This window comes from Coptis chinensis, chromosome 4 (assembly GCF_015680905.1).
Source record: "Coptis chinensis isolate HL-2020 chromosome 4, ASM1568090v1, whole genome shotgun sequence".
Classification (NCBI taxonomy): Eukaryota; Viridiplantae; Streptophyta; class Magnoliopsida; order Ranunculales; family Ranunculaceae; genus Coptis; species Coptis chinensis.
This window is the reverse complement of record NC_141459.1, coordinates 13224157-13233791: the sequence shown is the minus strand read 5'-3', so window position 1 is coordinate 13233791 and position 9635 is coordinate 13224157. Positions and strand designations below refer to the sequence as shown.

The window sequence follows — 9635 nt, the reverse complement described above, 5'->3', positions numbered from 1 at the left end:
CCGGTTCATTATTAGTCCCAATGTCATAATCATGTTCTTGTAAATATACCACGTAATCATCCGAAATTGCAAATCTCCGATCTCTATGAGATCTTCATAATGCAACTCCTTGTGGTTCATTTACAACAGGTTCATTGGAGACATTTTCGTTATGGAGTGGTTGGTCGTTTATTTGTTGTTCATTGTCATTGTTATGATCAACAACATTGGGAACAACTTTTCTATAAGCTAAAGGTAAAATTACTCGTACCATAGCTTCCTCATTTACCACATTTCCTGATTGTGTCCTATTCTCTTCAATAGTCACATGACGTGGTAATTCACTCCCACTAATTTCACCATCCTCAAAGAATATGACATTACCAATTTCCATGATTCTCGTACTTTGGTTAGGCAAGTAAAATCTATACCCTTTGGATTTCTCTGGGTAACCGATGAAGTAACCACTTACTGTCTTGAAATCCAATTTCCTTTCTTGTGGTTTATAAAGTCTAACTTCCGCTGGACATCCCCAAACATGCAGGTTCCTTAAGCTAGGTTTCCTTCCAGTCCATAACTCAAAAGGAGTTTTTGGAACTGACTTAATGGGAACCCTATTTAAAATGTACACAGCGGTCTTTAGAACTTCAAGCCACAATGAAACGGTTAAGCTAGAGTTACTTAACATACTCCTAACCATATCCATGAGTGTACGATTACGCCTTTCAGCAACACCATTCTGCTAAGGCGTTCCTGGCATTGTATATTGAGCACATATGCCACGCTTTTCTAAAAATTTAGCAAATGGACCAGGGTGTTTTCCTGACTCATCATAGCGACCATAGTACTCACCACCTCTATCAGACCTTACGATTTTCACCTTTCTATATATATCTAATTGTCTTTCGACCTCAGTAACGTACACCTCAAGGGCATCCACTGACTGAGATTTTTCATGCAACAAATAGATATATCCATAATGTGAAAAGTCGTTAATAAAAGTGATAAAGTACTTTTCCCCACTAAGGCATGGAGTGGTGAATGGTCCACAAATGTCAGTGTGAATGATCTCAAGGAGACTTGAGCTTCTTGTGGCACCTTTCTTAGTGTGTTTGGTTTGTTTACCCTTAATACAATCCACACACACTCCAAGATCAGTAAAATCTAGGTTCTTAAGAATCCCATCTCTTACTAATCTCTGAATTCTTTCTTTGGAGATATGCCCCAATCTTTTATGCCACAAGAAAGAGGACATGTCAATCATACGACTACGTTTAGTTCCAACTTTAGGATGCAAAATCATAAAGGTCTCGGCAAAGTGGTTATTAAGTTTCATCCTATATAAACCATCACATAATATTCCAGAACCAACTATACATGAATTCTTAAATAAACTAAAGCATTTGTTACCAAATGAGCAAGAATAACCATCAGCATCAAGTCTAGATAATGAAATAAGGTTTCTGAAAATAGATGGAACATATAAAGTATGAAATAAGTCCAAATGAAAACCACTATCTAAGATAAGTCTAAAGGTCCCAACAGCTTCAACAGGAGCTTTGACTCGATTCCCCATCATAATGAATTTCTCATTTGGGTTTGTGATTCGGGTCAGAAGCTAATCGTGATCGAATTAGAAACATGGACAATAGCACCGAGTCAACCCACCAAGTATTAGGAGGAACTTCAGTAAGGTTTGATTCGAAACATACAAAAGAAGACATACCTCTTTTTTCGAACCATTCCCTTCTTTTCTGACAATCTTTTTGAATGTGTCCTTCCTTCTTACAAAATTTGCACTTATTGTCATATTCCTTCTTTTGAACCTGAGGAGCATGAGCAGGTTTATCCTTGTGAGGTGCCTTTTTCTTGCCATTTTGAGGCTTTCTTCCTTTATGTCCTGATCCTGAGGCTTGAGTCATGAGATGAACATTTTCCAATCCTTGTTGCTTAAGCCCTGTCTCCTCTTGAACAACCATACTGGTCAGTTCATTCACATTCCATTTCTCCTTAATGGTGTTATAATGGATCTGGAATGGTTCATACTGAGAAGGCAAGGTATTCATAATAAACTTAACAAGGAAAGACTCTTCAATGTTCAACCCTAAGGTTCTCAAATTTGTAGTTAGGTTTGTCTTCAAACATGAAAGAGAAAACACAGGTGATTAATTTTCTTAAATACTATTTCCCTTACCAATTTTGTAGACAAAGCTCCTTTCATGAACTGAAAGGAGTAATACTCAAGATGAGAAGCAATGTGTCCAGTAAAAAGTGAAATCAAACCCAATGCAAATAACATTAATCCACAATTAAACGAAAGTGAAAACAATTGCTTCCTCTGAAACCTCAAACACATATGTTTCTGTTGTGTATGTAATATAGACATATACTTAAACCCACTAGCCTCAACATTACTTGATTTCCCCACCACCATTGAGCTCAAAATCACATCATACATAAATTAAAGATCTTATTTTTACAAAAATGGCATTAAAAATTCTTTATTGTTGTTGAATTGGTGATTTGTTTGGAAAGTGTTTGAGGAAATGTCACTGAGAGAGACGTGGAGAGAAAATGAGGAGAATCCTGTTTTTTGAAGAGGAGTTTCTTTTTTATTGTAGTTGATTTTTACCTCCAAATATAATTTTTTTTGGGAGACTTTGTCACTTGATTGATATGGTTGTTGTTTGTAAATCGTGTGGTTTTAATTATAGGTCTTATGTGTTAGTCGTCTGTTACCTTTTTTTTAAATCACTTAACAAACTTTTCATTTTGAATTGTAGCATATGTAAACTAACGTCAAGCAAGAGCAAGTTTGAGTTTATGCAATGAGGGTTCAAGTGCAAACTTTTTTGTACTAAAATAGGTACCCTTCTCATCCGAACAATTACTTTGATTTTGTATTTCCATTTCTCATTTTTTTTTTACCTCTATGATATACAAATTTTTATACCAGCCACCATGATTGGACGGGCGGGAGTTGGCCTAGGCCTAATCTTGCTAAATATATAAGTAACAAAAGGCGTCAAGACTAGGTAGTTTTGATTCTTCCTTTTTTTCCCATTATCTCATTCAATTTTCGGCATTAAGGTTTCTATGTGTTATAAGATTGTTTGCAACTAAGTTACATTGACACAAATACGTGTGTATGTATTTGATATGGATATGAAGTGTCTGACACAGTGAAATATAAAAAATTGAAGTATATCACATAAAATATGTGTTAGATGCAAATACGTGGATTCACATTCAACACAGATTATTTTTTATAATATGGAGTGCCCATGTAACATAGGTTTGCAACCTTCTAAACACAATCTCTTAGATTTTGGGCTTTGCTCGAATTGTTTGCACACCACGGTTTCCGTGTATTCTAATGGTGGATTTTTTAATAGACATTCTGGGCGCGGTGTTGTTATTAATGTTGACTGCCAGGTTTAATTGCTTGACATATGACAAGTACTCCCTCAAATTATTTGGCTATTCACAGTCTATGGAGTGTGTTAATGTTCAATCTTTGATTATTACAGTCTATTTACACGAAAAGAAGTTATTTTCACTGGGACATCTGTTTTATTTTCTTTTTTTGTAGAAATTTGATTTTAAACATCGGATGTTTTTAGACTGCCACTCTACAAACTTTTACATTCTCGGATTTGTTTCTTTTCTTTGGAGCAATAACAAAATAATTCGAGTGAAATGACTTTGCCTTAAGTTGAAAGGGAACTGAATAGGAGAAAATTTCCAATGTGTGGGTTGCTCACTAGATCTATCCATTTTCACTTTTTTAACGTTAAATAACAGTCCTCACTTCATGCTAATTATTTTAGTTAGCACCTATTTGCTACAATTTTAGTTTAGACTTTCATTTGGCTCCTCAAATTGATTTTATTGTACCTTGATAAAAACCTTGAATCTTTGTGTCTCTAGATTCATTATTTGTTTCGCTTCAAGCTTTTCTTGGAACTCACCAATTTCTTAGAACTCGACTCTTTGAATGTAGTTTTTCTCATGGCAATTAAGAAATATATGTATAACTTCGTCCTTTTTTAATCTTAAACTTTCTTTGCCATGGGGATTACTTCAAGGTGCATAATTTAAGCCTCACCATAATTTTTTTTTGCTCAGTTGCAACCTCACTCTGTGTGATACGTATTATGATTTTTTCGACGTTATTTATATCTATGACACAGTTCCCTGAAGTTTCATATGTATCTTTCTATTTCATATGTACATAAATCAATCTATTGTATATACCTACCACTGAGTTTCAAGTTATAGTCATTCGCAAGTGTATGTATAGAACAAATATTTCGAGTAATGATTAATTACTATTGTAGGTCGTAGATTCTTTACCTTTGTGTTACATTCTCTTACCCATTGTATACTGGCCAAACTTTATTATGTCGTTTTTGTCTTATTTGTGTTAGTTATCAACTTGACATTTGGTTGACAATCACCTAAACGGGGTTTTCTATGGCTACTCAGAATCACAGTTCTTTATCTAAAGTGTTTCCTATTGCAACTGAAGCTACCAAGAAGGTTGTTATTGCTCATCTTCGTAACAGGATGGCTAACTGGAATGAATCAAGGTATTGCAAGTTATCCATCTTAATAAATTCGCAATGTGTTTGAAATTTGCATTATATTTTGTAATTTGATAATAGCATGTAAATTGTGGGTAAACGTGAAATTGGCTGTTTTGTTCGAATAACAATCACTCTTGATATCTGGGTGCTTCGATCTATAACGAGTTAATCACCAAGCTTTAGTGTTTCTGTGATTAAAAGTTGGAACATGATTCACCCTCTCTTTCAATTCTTTATAGTGTTCATAATATATCTTCCATGGGTTATATGCATAAATATTTTCCCGTTCTTTTAATATTCCAATAGAGAACATCCCCCTTCAATCATGTTTATGGCTGAAATTGATAGCATTGGATCTGCTGGAATGGAATCTAGGAGTGGCAATGGCCACAGTGAATTGCAACGCACCATGCTTGAGCTTCTCAATCAGTTGGATGGATTGACATGGTATGTATACATCCAAGAACAAACCGTAAAGAAAACAGTGTGGATTTGAGTATATATCCAACAACCAAGAGGGAAAGGTGATAATCGTTTATTGCTAATTATTGAACATTTATATTAAAGGCTATTAGCAATTTGATAAGTGTTTTGTGTACTTGCATTTGCTTGAAACGGTTCCCCATCTGGTAACTCTCCCCACAACAATATGCCGAGATGTTTGATTTATTTATTTAAAGAAGAATAATACACAAAGTGTTTAAATGGATCATTAGTCACTTTTTTTTTTTTTTTTTTTGTAAAGATTGCTAACCTCTTCTTTGACCGGATGGCTATTAATTGTTGAATTGTCATACTTATCACGATTTCATTCAGTTTGATAAAGAAGCATTTAATTTGTTCTTTTAGCTGATTATGTGTGTTTTGGATGAAGCGTGTAGGTTCTTACTCAACTACTGTATTATTATCAACATGTCTAGCATGTTGCACTGTTAAGAAATACAAGGTGGTAGTACCTTAGAAAAGTGTGTGCAGCTGCAAAAGAATGATGTGACTCACTCAACAGACCAATATATTCTACTTTTGAGCTAATGAGTTAAGCCGAGGGTTGAAGAATGTGCCTAGACATAGACAGTTGTCTCTGAATGTGTACTCATTGACTTCCGGTGAGTTTTTGTTTCAATACCCTTTTATGCTCTATTTATTTCAAAGGAAGGATGATAAGTAGATTGATATGTGGTTCCCTTCATCCTCCATGTTCATGTTAGTATTGGCCCATGTAAGGTTGTAGTATTGTCTCATAAATCTTTTTTTGTCTCAACATCAATATTTTACTAGGATAGTATACTTCTCTAATAATCTATTCCACAAAAGTACGTAGCAATAATCATGTGTAAAATTATGAGCTTTTAATTAATCTTAAGGTGGTATCTTGGAATTTGACACTCTACCCTTTTACTATTTTTTGATCTTAAAACAATCATATGTGCTAATAATACAGCCATGGTTATCCACTAAATTTGTTCTGATCAGATAAAACTAAACTTTAATAATCAAGTTATTCTTTCACTTTATTATATGCAAGACAATTTCATAGTGAAGAATATTTCAGTTGTTTTATTATGTCGATGATTAGGAAGGGACCATTAATACTGAGCAGTTGAGAATGCTCCCAAGAAGCCACATTAGTCCCTTTTTTTCTCTAAGGTGGCCACCTCAGCTTTTACTATGATTTGGCAGGAAAAAAATGAAATACACGCCCTTTTTTACAATTTCAATTGTTCGTAACCCAAAAAAAAGATAAAAAAAAAAAAACAAAACCCCAAGAAAGAAAACAGATATCTTAGGGTTTATACCTTCATGGGGGAAAAAAACAAACAAACAAACAAACAACAACTCTCCGCACAAATATCTTGATTGGCATGTGTAGGTGAATTTTCTCTTGATCGAGTACAAGCAGAAGTTTGTAGTTTGTGTTAATTGATTCATCTCATGAAAGCACAAATGATTTATTTGGACCTAGGTGTTACATATTATATAGGTATAATCTATATTGCAGACGCAAAAGAAATTTCACAAACCTAAATAGTTGTAAGTGCTTTTCCTAATTTTATTTGGGATTTTCAGGTTAAAATTATTATATATTGGCTTTTGTTTTTTTTTTTTTCCGTATATTTGTATTATTACTGAAGTTGGCTAGACCACCTGAAGAAATTTGGAAGCTTAGTAAATGCAAATGGAAATGGGTATGAAGGGAATATTAGGAACAACAATGGCGAGACTGAGTTAATCTATCATGGTAGTGCAAATCCTATATTTGTTATATTGCTGGAGGTTTAGAGGTATAGATATTTGTGTGATAGCAACTGCTAAAATTTAACATAAAAACAACTTATGATATAAATTATACTGCCTTAGCGAGGAAGAATGTCCTAAGGGAGCTATATAAATTTTACTGCCTTAGCGAGGAAGAATGTCCTCGGTACTACCATCACATCCAAGCTTCTATAGATGCATTGATGGTAAAATTTGAAAGCATTGAGTTCTCTCATATATTTTTAGTTTAAAATGTATTTTGTTGATTTGTATACGTGACTGTAAATAAATTTGTGGAGTCTGCCTGTCTACATCAAAGCTCTATACTGCAGTTTTTGTTTCTCGAATTTTTCCCATTGAAATGTAGGTGAGACACAACTTCATGTTTATCAAAACTACATTTCAGGGAGATTGTAAATGGTTGTGGGAGTTGACTAAGTCTTATAGCATGTTACTTTTTTTTTGTGTACAACGCGAAATGCTTGCTTCAAATGAAAATATAAATTTATTCCCTATTACTAGCATTATTGTTACCTCCTACGTAATAATGTTTATGTAATTTCAATGACAGTAGCATGGCGAAAAGTCACTATTTTTTACTCAGGTATGATACTAACAAATTTTCCTACTCTGAATTTCTTCTTTATGTCCTTGAATTAGCAAGATGCATTATGACCTTGACTTAACAAGATATTCAGTGAACAACATTGTTAGTTTTCATTAACTATGTTTTTTTTTTCTGTTTCAGGGTATTGATCGCAATCTCAGGTGAATGGGTGATGTTCTACTGGTTTGCAATGATCTCAAGTTAGAAGTCGAACTAAAAAACTTATCGTGAGCAATATATAAATAGTTATTACGAAGTTATCTCTAGCATTGGGTTGATTACAAAAGTCCGTCTGAATAATTTCCGGTACACATCATAAGTATCACTATGTTATATATCTGGGTGCATTACATTAGTAGTGATGCTCATGGAATTGGGTATTATCATATCAGGCCACTTTTATGTGGAAAATGCCCCTGTTTCGAAAACATATATGTTGATGGACCATTTCATGTGAAAACAACAAGGGTTAACTAGTATTATTACTAGATGAGCCAATTAGGATTTCCTCTCACTAGATGGGAAATTAGGGTCTCCCCTAAACACCACGGTCAACTTGGTTTATTTGTTAACTTTAAGTCAAATAATTGAAAATTACACAAATGCCCTCATTGTTTTCAAAAAGAAAATATTCAATTTTAATTAGGTGGGGGCATTTATGTCATTTTCAGTTGTTTGACTTGAAAGTTAACAGTCAAACCAAGTTGAGTGTGTGTTTAGGGGGGAGACCCTAATTTCCCATCTAGTGGGGGGGAAATCCTAATTGGCTCATCTAGTAGGGGGGTAACACTAGTTCACCCAAACAACAAAGATACTTTGGAGGACCTCTCTTTCTCAATCTTTTCAGTTTCCGCTCTCTTTTCTTCATGTGTGTGTCTTCTCTTTCTCAATTTCAGTCTCAATCTTGGTTTTAATTTTGTACAATATTTCCTAAAATCGATTTATGCATACTATTGTTTTGTAATGATTTTATTGTTTAACAATTGATTTTCAGGCATGCCTCTGACTTTCAGTTATGTCTCTGTGTTTTCTAATGATAGTTTTGGATTCTATTAGTATTCTCTTGAGACCATGTGCAGTAAATCTGCGCTAGCGTTTAACTTAGTGCGTGAGATAAAAGTAAGTTGAATATTACTGATTTTGATTTTACGCTCTGGATTTCAGATTTCTTTTTTCAATTAATTTTTCGGATGTTTGTAAATATCTGATTGTTTCTCCACTTTCTCGGAAGAAACTTTCAAAATTTATGTTTTCTTTGAGTGATTTAGTTTTGTATTTGTTTTAAAGGATTTTGAAGAACTGAAACTTGATCAAATGTAGAACAAGGCCATATTTGAATAAGGTCATATAGTTTTCTATTTCAGTTTTAATGCCAGCATATAAACCATAGACTTCCTCATGATCCATAAGCATTTCCCCTTTTTTAAAATGTGTTTTGCCATAGTTGAAGGATCAGGCTAAGGGTGTTCTAGGATTGGCAATAAGTGTAATATGAAGATGTTGGTATGATGTCATCATGGTTTCATCTATTTATTGAACACGGTGCTAATGTTAATGAAGCATCTCTTATATCTTATTCAACATTTAAAACTGATTAAGTATATTTTTGTTTTTCAAAGTAATTTTCTGCGAGGCTTTTCCAATAGATGGTTTTATTGTGGCAACCATTGTGCAAACAAAGCTTGGTGCATCCGAAAGTTGCAGTGGGTAAAGCAAAAGTTGATATTGAACCCGATCAGGTACATTCTCCATAGTCTCTCTTTTCTTACTTCTTAGTCCATACTAAGACTTTCTATAGATTACTACGTAGTGTTACTTTTCTTACTATTCCTATTTGCAATTATTTCGAGACAAACACAACAAAATTGTGGTCGGGGCATTTGTGTTGGTTGGGACATATTTTTTTGTACAAGCCTTTGATTATTGCTATGGTGGTTGCCATGTTCAGGAAATAGAAGTTGGACAATTTACTTCAGGAACGTGTGGACAATTTAGCCTTGCTACCTCCATCAAATCAAGTACTTTTGACTAATTTTCATTGTTATTTATAATTCATAGACATCGTCTCTTTAGCAATTTGGTTTTCATTTAGCAAAGCAAAGTTTGCATAGGACTGTTGGCAGTCCATTTTATATAGCCCTGAAGTATTAGTTGGGGGCTACAACAAAGTTGCTGATGTTGTATCCCTGGGATTATTTCTTACA

General features: G+C 34.0%; 1 long non-coding RNA gene across 1 annotated transcript; it reads left to right on the top strand.

The window, feature by feature from the left end:
* The first annotated feature begins 2759 nt into the window (after positions 1-2759).
* Positions 2760-5668, top strand: LOC147501991 (uncharacterized). The gene is made up of 3 exons (XR_015220211.1): positions 2760-2845; positions 4468-4571; positions 5450-5668. It is a non-coding gene; the product is annotated as an uncharacterized LOC147501991 (long non-coding RNA).
* Positions 5669-9635: the final 3967 nt, after the last annotated feature.